Here is a 12,814-nt window from a genome sequence, read left to right as displayed (position 1 = left end):
CTCTTCTTTTTTTTTTTTTTACCCTCCAGCTTCCGCTTTGCTCGCCGGATGAAAGACAAGTTTTTGTAAGATTTCCAGCTGATATGAACGAAGTGCTGCAGTCACGCGGTTGTTGTTTTTTTGTTGTTGTTGGATGTAACGTGCAAAGAATAAACCGACCTATTTGAACGTGTTACGGTTTATATGAGCTCATCAGATGTTTCCACGGAGGAAGTTTTCACTGTTGTTGTTGGGTTGTTTTTTTTTTGCAGGCCCTGATAAAAGTTACTCTGTGACGTCATTTCACGTGTTACTTTTCAATAAAAGGGATCTCTGTGACGTTTACTACAATTACAAACTAGGATTTGAATTCATAATTAATATACAGACCTCGACATTTCGGGATCATATGGGTACAATAATCTGTACTACATACCATCATATCAAGTCACATTAAAAGTGTGTCTCTTGGATTTCCTGTTGATTTTAAGTGAAACGTGAAGGTGTCAATCAAACTGAAAACATATATGATCAACTCTTCAATATGGAGGAGATATTTGAATTCATCAGTTACTATGCCAACTGGTTTCTTGTTTAATTGTGTAACGGTAGTAGTAGTTAGCGTACCATCAGATGAAGTCGCATTCAGTTTGTCCCTTCGGTTTCCTGTTGGCATATTTTGATCGTAGCAAAAAAAAACAAAAAAAAACGAAAGGCATCAATCCAACTGAAAACATACAATCAACTCTTCAATATGAGGTTTCAACATAGAGTTATTTTCATTTATCAATTCATCTGCCGACTCTATTTCTTGATTAATGGTATAGTTGCATTGGTCCAGGAAGTGCCTGGAGCTTTTTAGTTGAGGAAAAAGTAGCAATACCCCAACATAGAAATACATAACATAGATTTTCAAAGCAACACACAATAGAAAGGATCAAGTAAAGTACCCCAGTAAAAGTGTTAAAGTGCAGTAGTTGATTAACTTGGTTACTTTGCGTTGCTGCTGAATGGGTTAGTCCATAAAATGTCAGAAAATAGGGACAAATTGACACGATGATGTCATTAAATTGCTCGTCTTCCACCCCCCGAAACCGCAAAAAATATTTCAAATTCTCACAGATCTACTTTCAAACTAGAAAAGTGCTGTACTTACTAGCAGGAAGTGGTATTTTGTTTTCATGTTGCCAGGCCTGATACAAACCTGCAGAAAGACGCATTCTACGTCTTACTTTTGAGCCTGAAGTCTTGTTTCCCACAAAACAGTTAAAGCCTCTTATTTTTTTTTCTCTCTTTTAAAAGCCACTCATGACCTAATCAAACATGAAGCCGAGGGTGATGGATGACTTCATTTCAGAGAGACAACACCCCTCGGAGATCCAGGCTCGCCCCCGCATTACAAATGGCTTCCTGATAATATTCCATCACCCTATTTTGTGTCTGTCACTCATTTTCTGTTTTTTTTTTTCTCCCCGCCGATGATACCGGAGACCTCCCGTGAACTCCGCCTGAACCTGCGCGATCAATCACGGGACTGTGGGATCGTGAGGCCTGAGCCGTACCTGCCTGACAGCTTCTTAACGTCCCCGTGTGTACACAAAGCAGCGCGCGCGCCGGTGACAGGCATTACACAAACCTGGCGCCCGCCACCGCCACCCTTACCTCCACTCTCCCAGGATGGCCTCGCTCCGCCGGCGCTCACGCCTCCCGACGCCGTCTTCTCCCGTCGCGCCTTTACTCACCGAATCTGCACACACACACACACACACACACACACGCACACACACACACACACACACACACAAAGAAAAAGTTGTCCGATCAGCGCTTAGAACTTTTTTTTTAACATCCGCGCGCAGATGGCGGGAAGTCCGTCATCCTCGAAGTCTTGATGAGCTCGGTTGCCGTGGTTGCCGTTCTCATACCTGGCTGCTCGCCGATTTTACGGGACACGAGTTTGACAGATTGCGATTTTAAAGTTGTGATCTGCAGCTTTAGCAATACGTGACAATACATACGTCTCGTCGGGGCTTTTTTTTTTTTTTTAATTTGTTTTTTATTTGTGGTTGTTGTTGTCGAGCCACCTGTGGCTCTCGAGTTTAAGAAGCAAATATGGAGCGCGCGTGCAGAGAAAAAGCCGACAACCGAACTTAACTAATGGCTGCGAGCTTTGACCGGGGCGTCTGATGACAGGCTTAGAAAAACTGAAGTGGAATTAAAGTCATATTTTTGAGGGGGGAAAAAAAACACTGCAGGAAACATAAATCTGAAAATCTTCCCGGTTACACGAGAAGACGCTTTTTGTAAAGCCCCGCGATCAGATAAGTATTTATTTTTTGATCTCGTAGCTCATCAAGAACTTCTGCTCCTCTGACAAAAGGACGAGAAACGGAGTTTATGCATTCTCCGAATGTTTGTTGGAGCTCTTGCGCGGATGTGAGCTCGATGCCCAGTCAGCTCCGAGACGAGGAAAATATGCCCACATTCCTTGGAAGTCACCCATGACACGTCTGGAGTGTCAACACAATCCGCCTGTTATTTATCGTCAACAAAGCGCCTCCGGAGAAAAAAAAAAAAAAAAGCTTCTTTTGACTGCAGCCAGATCGAGATTTGACCTTTTAATCTCATTACTTTGAGAAGGGTCGATTCGTCATCGCAGCAGATTCCCGACCCTTCAAAGGTTGACGAACATTGTTTCTTTTGGAAGAGGGGTTTAAGGTTGAACGTTAACGTCATGTCTCGCGTACAGTCAGCGTTGTAACCTGGGGAAGAAAAACAAAACATCTGGACGGAGAGAGTTTCGGATGTTTGATGTCAGAGCTAGATTACATTTACCAGTGATCACCTACATGTTTGTCTTCAAAGACAATAATACTTCAAATGCTTGTTGCAAATCACTTGGCCAATGCAAGCAAAATATACGGTTGCAAAAAGACCTTTATCCTTCAACGTTTTAAACATTTTAGCATCTTTCAGCTTGTTGTTTTGGTCTGCTCTTATCAGCGTCGTGTCTAGACACGACAAAGGTAGGTTAAAAATGAACTGTACGATATCTTTTTGGCAGTGAATGGAAGGCAGGGTAGGAAGCACGGCAGATAAGATCAGAAAACATTTGCCACACGTTTTCCTCAGCAGTTGGTGGAGACCAAAACCGGAGCTAAAAGGAGAGGGAATTTTTCCTGTCATCTTAACCGTTATATCTCTACATTGCAGCCTTTACTGCATATAAAAATGGATGTATAGTTTCTCAAGGGTTTAAAAAGTGAAGCCCATGAGAAGTGTCCTAAAGTGCGATACCACGGAGGGCCACTAGGGGCTGGCTCAAAAAATGTCTCGCTCCAATAGATTTACTCATTGAGTCAATATATATATATATTGACTCAATTTCATGAGAAGTTGATCATTTTTATATATATATATATATTTGGTCCTTCAGAAAATAATTTCATTATTAATTAGATATTAGGCCTCAAAGACAGGTACATTTGATTGACATGCCTAGGGTGCAGCCAGGTTGCTCTTATACAGTAGGTGGGCGGAGCATAGTGTCCTTAGGTTCTCAATTAGACCCACCCCCTTGCTCCTCCCCAGCACCTCCAAATATGGTCATTTCTGTTTCCCATAAAAAATTAGACTCGAGGCTTCAAATTGGCCATTTACAAACATGTAAAGATGTCAATTTTGTCTCTCCAGGTTTTTCCTATATGACAAAGTGCACCAGGGAGCATAAGAAAATGAATGGGTTTTTTTTTTCCTGTATTTCTGATAGATTTCCTTATGAAACTTGGCCTTTGCAGAAAATGAACCTCCACTCTGGTTTCAGGCAATGAGAAGGAGGACAATACTGCAATTAAGCTTCTCTTTTTTTATTTTTTTTTATTTCTCCTTGTCATCTCTGACATTTGTGTCTGTCTTCTCCCACACTCTCGCATTTCAAACATGTCTAATTGGTCGCATACGAGCTCACCGTTTTTTTTTAAAACCGTATTCTAGAAAAATCAGTGCCAAGACTTTCTCAGTGCGTCTTAACAAGGACAGACAAGGTTTTGAAATGAGTGCATTTCCTGGTTGATTATTACAGACTTGGTGGTTTGGTAAACATTAACTCTCCGAGAAGATTTATAACCCCCCCAACCCCCCCCCCCACCCGAGGTCAAAAGAGCAATTCAGGAAACAACGTCTAAATAATTACTCTATGCGGATAGTTTTGTCATACAAACATCATCCAGGGGGAATCTTACAAAATTAATTTATAATTTGCCCGACGATAAAATAGACTCCGGCAAACATCTGACAGACAGCGATGTGCCAGAGCAGCATGGAGTTCAAAGTGAAACCCAAACAAGCGGCGTCTTCGAGACTTCACAGACCCGCCGCTCACATTATGAGACTCGCAAGCTGTCTGCGAATCTCGAAAAACATTCACCGACATGCACGAGAAGCCGTTTCTGGATCCGTAACGGTCACTTATCCTTCTCAGCCCCGTGACAGACGTATTTCCAGTATCACAACACGAGCACGGGCCTCATTCATAATAACACGTGGTTGAACTAGTTGGTTGCAGTCCTTTCTACAAAAGGGAGTCTAATTATAACGCTGTAGTCATGATAAATAAAACAAAATAAAAAAAAAGGAGGATGGTCTTAGAAATCCAAACCTGTCTTTAATCCAGAGATGAAATTTCATGTTCAGTACAATGGGACGAGCCTGTGATTGAAGTCCGGGATTATATATTTTTTTTGTATATGCATACAGTCAAAAGCAGCTGCTTGATTTTTTTTCTTTTTCTTTTTTTATGTAATTCATGTAGTAATGCTTGTGAAAAATATACAAAACAAAAAACAAAGAGTCTTCACAAATTCAGAGGATGTCTAAAAAAAAAAAAAAAAAAAAGCCACATTGAAGTTTCAAGTTAACGTGATTGACAAGTGGTTAAAAATACAAAATTAAAAAAAAAACAATTCCCAGAGCAGGACTACATTGCTGCGATTTAAGGAGCCTAATATGTTTCAAGGACGGGGAATATAAAAACACATGAAACGAGATCAGAGCGATCTGTGATCATATAAACACATACAAACATCATTTAACTTTTTTTTTTTTTCTTGAAACGACGCCACGGTTGCAGATTGTTTTTTTTGTTGTTGTTGTTTTTTTTTTGATGACGGCATTAAGATGTTTCTATCGTATTGTAGGCGTTACGAGCAACGTGCCCCATTCATCCGACGACTCAAAGGACGTTTTGGTGGTTAAACACACCGGAGCAACACAAGCTGATGTTGAACGCTGTTGTTGCTGTTGTTGTTGTTGTTGTTGTTGTTGTGGTGGTGGTTGAAAGCGCAGTTAAAGCAGCTTTGCGGGAATCGGCGTGTTTTGTCCTCGGGGCTGAATGTAACAGATGACGGAGATCGTTGGAGTTTTTTTTTTTTTTTTTTCTCTCCCCACATCAGTCACGACTTACTGCTTTTCACCATTTTATGGTTTTCTATAGAGACGCAGTCACCGTTGTGATATTGTTGCACTGTTTGTACCGAATGTCGGTAGTCGACAAGTGGTTACTTGTTCTTTCTTTTTTTTTTTTTTCTTTTTCTTGTTTTCTGACAGGTGTTAATACCTCACACTTCCTTCTCTTATTCCAATATTTTTTTGGTGACGGCTCTGGATTTTTTTTTTTTTTTTTTGTACATCAGGAAATGTACACGCAGAAAAATAAACTCCCGGTACAAACGGCTACGGTAGACAGCCCGTACGGTGAACTCGCAGGGTATTTGCGTATTAAACGGTGAATAAATTCTCCGTCGGCGTCTGTGTCACTCTAACCCGTGTCCATGTTGAGGCAGATCAGGTTCTTTTTTTTTTTTTTCCCAGAAAGAATGAATGGTAAAGCCACAATGTAAATAGAATAGTGAGAGCGGGCAGAGACATGTCATCAACTCTTGTCAAAACACAGCAAAGTGAACAATTTCCCAACACACACAAACACACACACACACACACACACACACTCTCTGAACAAAACACGTTCTGCTGCTGTGGGTTTTGTGGGTAAAATGCTTATTTTCATACAGTAGAAAATAACGGATCAGATGACTGCGTGCGAAACCGAAGGCCTCGTTCCAACACTGAATATTATAAACTGACTTTACAGACAGCCGTTACCTTTTCTAACCGAGAGCTTTTTTTGGTGCCTAAACTTAACCAAACTGCGATTGCGTCACATTGAAGGAAAACTCCGATCTTTTTTCCCCGAACCTAGCCAAGTGTTGTTTTGTTTTTTTTGGCTGCCCTAAACCATACGCGTGTACTTTTCACGCCTCAACGCGTCAAAGCGCGACACCGACAGAACATCGTCCAGCGGAGCGACGGGCGTGCTTGCGCGATTTGCCGGTGACGTCATATTGCGACGCGGCATTTGAGCATCTTTCGGCTCTTTCTTTTGGTCATGTCTCCTCGATCTTAACACTTTTACGAGCGCGCAAACAAACAGACAAAAAAAAAAATTTTTTTTTAAAAAGCAACTAGCTCGTAAACAGCTGGGGAGTTAAAGCGCTAGATGTGATCATGGTATCAACATCGTGTTGCCGCCAAGCAAAACAAAACAAAACAAAACAAATCAGCTAACGCAGTGTTTATGTTTCATGTGGGCTCTCGGGAACAAAATGTTGCTGTTTACTCATCAAACAAAGATTATTACAGATTCCCCGAATAGCAAAGTAATGGATATGATGAGAAGTTGCGGGCCAATGGTGGCTCTCTCCTACTGTAAAATGCTGCAGGCAATCTTTAAAGTAAAGTGTAAAACAAGTCTTCATTCTTTAAATATATTGCATATTACGTTGGCTTAAACAAACTAGAAAAACTTTTTTTTTTTAAAAAGTAGTATTACTTTAAAAATGTTGGTAATTTTGGTGTAGAGGACCGAATCACCATTTATCCCCCCTACCCCCACCCCACCACCCATATTATACCCAGTAATCATTTCATTTCAACAATAATAATAATTTTTTTTTTTTTTTTAAACTGCAGCACTTTTATGTCTTAAAGTAAATGGCGTCAAGTTAAAAAAAAAAAAAAAAAAAAGTAGACAAAGCATGCAAAAATGATATTTATACTTGTCTGTTTTGCTGGTGCGTGCCAGCGAGCGTGAGCTCCAGTTTGAAGGGGTTAACGTTGACGGACCGTCTCAGGTGGAACGGCACCGCGACCCAGATGTAACCCTGACAAATACACCACTTGTGAAGGAAAGCTTTTCATATCTGTAGCAAAATGACTCTGAAGCTCCAGCTGTCAATCACTCTGTAGAGTTAAGTACAGTATATGGGGCACGAAGAGGAGAGGGAGGGGAGGGGAAGGGGGGGGTGGGATGTATTGTTCAGCATCCTTTTTTTTTTTCTTCTTTTTTTAACCCGATAACACCCATGCAAACAATCTCTCTTACATTACTGCTTGACCTATTTCCTCTCATGTAATATATTGTTAAAGCAGCCTTGTGAAATGGCTTAATTATTCATGCTTGATTTCAAAATGAAGAGCTTTGAGAACATGGCTCCACAGGAGGATTGACACACGCAACAGTGCTTCTTACAAGCACACACACACACACACACACACACACACACACACACACAGGCACGTTGGGGCCCCGCACGTTGGGGCCCCGGCACACACACACACACACACACACACACACACACACACACACACACACACACACACACACACACACACACACACACACACACACACACACACACTGAGGCACGTTGGGGCCCCGGCTTACTCCAAAAAACACACACACACACACACACACACACACACACACACACACACACACACACACACACACACACACACACACACACACACACACACACACACACACACACCCTCGACTGACTTCATCCACTGTGTTGTGCGCGAAGCATTAAAGCAAGAGTGAAGATAAATGCCCTGTCAGCGCCTTTAATGATTTATTTCAAACATTTCACTCGATCCAATAAGGTTACAATCTATGGCAGGTAATTGTTTATGGAGAAACAGAGGGCATTTTTTTGTTTGTTTTATTGAGCATTGAGCCAGAGTGAACACGCCAACCTCAGAAATGGATGCGCTGTCAGAAATATCAATTTGCGACTTTTCCAGACCGCGTTCTGCGCTTCGCGATTCTCATCTCATCGCGGCGGCGTCTTTGGAAGTTTTTGTTTTGTTTTGGGTTTTTTTTACTATTATTTTTAATCTGCGTCTCGGGCCCGAAAAAGGACAAAGCGTGCGTTTGGGCCTCCGACGACCCCGGGCCGCGCACTATTTTTTAAATTTTTTTTTTTTTTTTTTGCCTGGCCCGTGCGTGCGTGTTCTGCGAGTTAGGTAAGGCATCAAGAGCAGCCTGTCACTTGTCCCTTCGGTATTGCTTTAGTCTGCGTCGACAGTGTGTCCACCCCGGGTTTGTCAAGTGTCTATTCAGAACCCTGACCTGTCTCGTTCGCCGCGTGGCAGGAGGATGCTGATGGACATTTCCAGTTCTCCTTCTCGGTGTCCATCACTCGGCGGCGGGGATGCATCCTCCGACGCATCTTAGTTTGAGCTCCTGAAATTTGTTGACAGTTGCAGAGGGTGGTCTGCAGTTCTGCCACCCTCAATTACGGGAGATGTGATCTGATTCTGACTGGAGGGATGTAGGTTGCCTGCTGTGCATAAATGCTCAATTGTGGTCGATCGATATCTCGCTAATAGGTTTTGAAAATTGAAAACAATGCAAATAGAAAAAGATGCGTAAAGCCGCCGCCACCACACACACACACGCACACACACACACGCGCACACACAAACACAAACACCCTACCCCCTGCTGAGGGACTTTCAAATACAAAACCCAGAGGGCTAAGTGAAGGTTGGGGGGTAAGTGACATCACTTGTTTATTTATTTCCAGTCCTGGTGGATTAGACTCATTCATCCTCTTTTCATGTTTGTTGCTTTGCTGCCAGTCAATCTCGTTGTTTGTTCTCTTAATTTCCTGCGAGTCTGCTGATGGAAAAAAGAAGGAGTATTTAATTAGCGCTCCCTCGGTTCTGTTGAAACAGTTAGTGTAATTTCTTTCTTCTTTTTTTTTTTTTTTCAGGAGCAGGAGTCTGTTTCTAATGGAGATGGAGGCAATCGGATAACCGACGCCGCCACCCGCGTGCGCACGCTCTCCCTTTTCCCTTCTTCTTGAGGAGGACAACTTCAGCTTTTAATAAACATGTAATAAGAAGGAAAACAGCTGGTAGCTGCATCGCAGATGGTGCCGTTCTTGGCATCTCCAAGGAAGGGACCACACATACAGATGGCTCATTATTCCAGCATTTGGTTATGCATATTGCACAAAATTTTATTCCAATGCTTAACAACCAGTATAAGCAATACAGGTGTTACTATTTTTCACGAGGCTACACCCCCCCCCCCATCCCTCCCTCCTCCCTCTTCATCCTCCCCCCCCCCCTCTCCCCTTTGCAAAAGTAAGCAGTCGGGATCTTGTTTTTGGTCATATCTCTTTTGATGTGGATCACTCGCGCCAGCTTCAGAAACAACAACTACTACTACTACTACCACCCCCCTCCGCCCCCCTCCACCCCCCACCATCAATACTTCAGTGCTGTTTTCTGTTTGCGAGGAGCGCCACGTTAATCTGCACTCAGGTGTGATTCACGGCTAAACCAGCTGTCAATCTCTGCCCCCACCCCACCCCACCCCACCCCTCCCCTACCCCACCCGACTGCAGCTCTTGTTTTGTTTTTTTTAAAGCGCACCTTTGGTGTCATTAATACCTCAGCGACTCGTTGATTAAGACAGAGGGAGAGGTATTGATCACAAAGCAGGGGTGGAAAAAACAAAAAAACAACCAAGTCGAGGCCGAAACACCTCGCCGAGCAACCTTGACCTCTGTGAAACCCCCCCCCCCTTTTTTTTCTTTTCTTTTTTTTCTTCCATCTCAACAAACAAACTCCTACCGCTGGCCAGCCATCTGCATATTTCTGAACTTCGGTCCCTCTGCGTATTATTTTATATTCACTCAAATAGAAAATGTCACTGGTGGAAAATAATTTGAATGAAAACAAGGCGAAAAGGATCCGGTCCCGCGAGATGAAATGTGTTCTTGGTTGAGTCTTTTTTTAGGTTGACTGTTTTAAATTACAGATGCTCTCTAATTGGCTACGGTCAAATAAAAACCCGCCTAATGAGGCATTGCATTCATTTGCTTATTTCCTTTCAAGTCGTTTTCCCTTTGTATCTCAGAGCAAGAGGAGTCTGCTCTTGTTGCTTGCTTCCCGTTTTTCCAGGCGGAGGGTATTCTTAGTCGAAAAGACTATCATGCCTCAAATGGATATGTAAATATATATATTTCCCAGCAACAGAAGAGCTGAAACTGTGACTTAACTCATTAAACTGTGAGCCGCGCGGCAATAATAGTAAAAAACAACAACAACAACAACAACAACCCTGAACCGTTAGCTCGCCTTTTACGTGTTGTTTTGATGACCACCAGCAGTTTTTTTTTTATTTATTTATTTTTAAAGCTAAGCTAAAAGGCTGCATCTCTCCATTAAATGATGAACTTCGCTTGGACTTCTCCTTTAATGTGATGATTAAGTGTGCTAATCACAAGTGAGAGCGAGACGTAGACACTTTTATCCGGCCCGCCCGCCTCTGTGTGTGTGTCTGTCTGTGTGTGTGTGTGTGTGTGCGCGTGTGTGTGTGTGTGTGTGTGTGTGTGTGTGTGTGTGTGTGTGTGTGTGTGTGTGTGTGTGTGTGTGTGTGTGTGTGTGTGTGTGTGTCCCGAAACATCCGAGGGATTTTCTTTCAGACCTCCTCACACTTGACACTCCATGTATGCTGGAGCTGTCCTGTCCAATTTATAACAGGAGTCAATGTGACCTTTATCCTGGCAATGACTATAATGTACTTTAGCACATGTCAGTCTCGGGTCAGGATCATCCCCTGTGTCATATGTTTTGTCTTGCATGTTTTACAGTCAGCGGGGACGCACTGTCGCGCCGCTGCGCCGCAGCCTATTCAACTTTAAAACGCCGACTTAAGACAGGTGATAGCATAAAAAAACCAACAAAAAAAACATGTAACATATTATTACCACAGAGATCTGAGGGCTGTTTTAATACAGCATGCTATTATGGCCCTATTCCTCCTGCATTATTATCCGCTAAGGGATATTTATAGCTCGCATAACGCAATTAGACATTATAATTACACAATAATGACTATTTTGAACGGCAGTTTAATAATAACAGCTTTTCTTTTTTTTTTCTACTCTATTCTGGTCGGCAGGAAAACAAAAGAAGCCAAATGTTTTTTTTTTTTTTTTTTTTTTTTAAAGCATAAGGTAGGGCTGCACAAAATAACTGTCACATGTTTTTGGCTCTAATTTCCCCCCTCATACTCGTCTTATTGCTCATCAGCTAAGTTGTCAGGTCTGCTACGTCCCTTTGATGGCATCACTGACAATTAGCAAGACGATGCCACACAAAACCATCTGGACAGGCACATCTCCTCGTTGCTGAGGGAGACAGTTTCTGGTGTGACAAAAATAAATCTCAAGGTCAGTCGCTGTCACTTTTTAAAAGTATCAGATTCCTTCAGAGGTAGATTTATGGGATTGGATTTATTTTGAGAAGGTTTACTGGCTAATGACGAGGTGTCTGAGGCTGTTAAGTGGAGAGGAGGAATTAAATCAGAGGAAGCATGCAACCCCTGCACCCCCGCTTCGTGTTATCTGCTTGTTTTTGTACGTCACCTTTCACTGTCGCTGTCTGAATACACCGAAAGACTGACATGTTCAAATATATGTCAAATGCTTTAATTCGTAGATAGACCGGTAGATAGTAGCGGTACGTGGATTGGTAGGAAGACATAGATGGAGGCACAGAGGGATACATGAAGAGAAAGACAGAGAAATACAGAGATAGGTAGGTCAATAGATGACGAATATGTGCATAGATAAGTAGAGAGAAATAGAGCAAGAAAGATATAGAGATATAGAAACAGAGATTGATATAGATAAATAGAAAGATACATATACAGATATAGAAATAGAGAGACATGTATAGAGATGTGGAAATAGAAAGGTAGATATAGAGATAGAGAAACAGACATATAGATGTATAGAAATAGAGGTACATATAGAAATAGAGAGATAGATATAAAGATAAAGAAATAGACAGAGGGATATAGAGATATGGAAATAGACAGACAGACAGACAGACAGACAGGTGTTGAATGCTTGACTACCATTCAAAATATAATAGACCCGGTATGTCATTTATCTGGTACACTCAGAAAAAAAACAATCAATTATCAATAGGGGTGGGAAATTGATTTTCCCCTTCCCCATACGCAGCAAATGTCCCACATAAATATATGATGCTTTGACAAACCTTTTTGTATTAAACGTGAAGGGCCCCGGCGATGAAAGTCAGACTAAATATAACTCAGTTAAGGCCTAAGTCACAGCAGCTTTTAAAACAGCACATTTTACCGCGAAATAATTCTGTTTCGTCGGACTCACTAAATTTGGTGAATTCACCCGAAAGAGGAAGTGACGGCGCACTTTTTTTGGGGGGGGGTGAACTTTGACATCTTTTCCCCCTTTTTTGTTGTTGTTTTTTTTGTTTTACGAGTTGATGACCAATAACAAACCATCGTCTTTGCGCTCACGACAGAAGGAACAGAGATTCACGGAGAATCCAAAATGAATTTAATTCCCAACTGGTTGACCGTTTTCATCCTCTATTTACACGACAAAGCGAAATAAAAGCGCCCATCGTGCGCCAACTGGCGGTAGCAGGG

At 42.1% G+C, this 12,814-nt stretch overlaps 1 long non-coding RNA gene across 1 annotated transcript in view; it reads right to left on the bottom strand.

Annotated features, from left to right (window-relative positions):
• Window positions 1–57: 57 nt before the first annotated feature.
• Window positions 58–12,814, bottom strand: part of LOC138628136 (uncharacterized) — a 51,498-nt gene continuing 38,741 nt past the window's right edge. The window contains exon 3 of the long non-coding RNA XR_011311446.1: window positions 58–1,726. This is a non-coding gene — a long non-coding RNA (uncharacterized lncRNA). The remainder of the gene's footprint in view (window positions 1,727–12,814) is intronic.

The sequence above is a fragment of the Brachyistius frenatus genome, unplaced genomic scaffold (genome assembly GCF_029030835.1).
Source record: "Brachyistius frenatus isolate BFR_SWC_R1_liver_20210118 unplaced genomic scaffold, ASM2903083v1 Contig_95, whole genome shotgun sequence".
Lineage (NCBI taxonomy): Eukaryota > Metazoa > Chordata > Actinopteri > Embiotocidae > Brachyistius > Brachyistius frenatus.
Note: the sequence above shows the minus strand (reverse complement) of the source record. Positions and strands in the feature narration are given on the sequence as shown.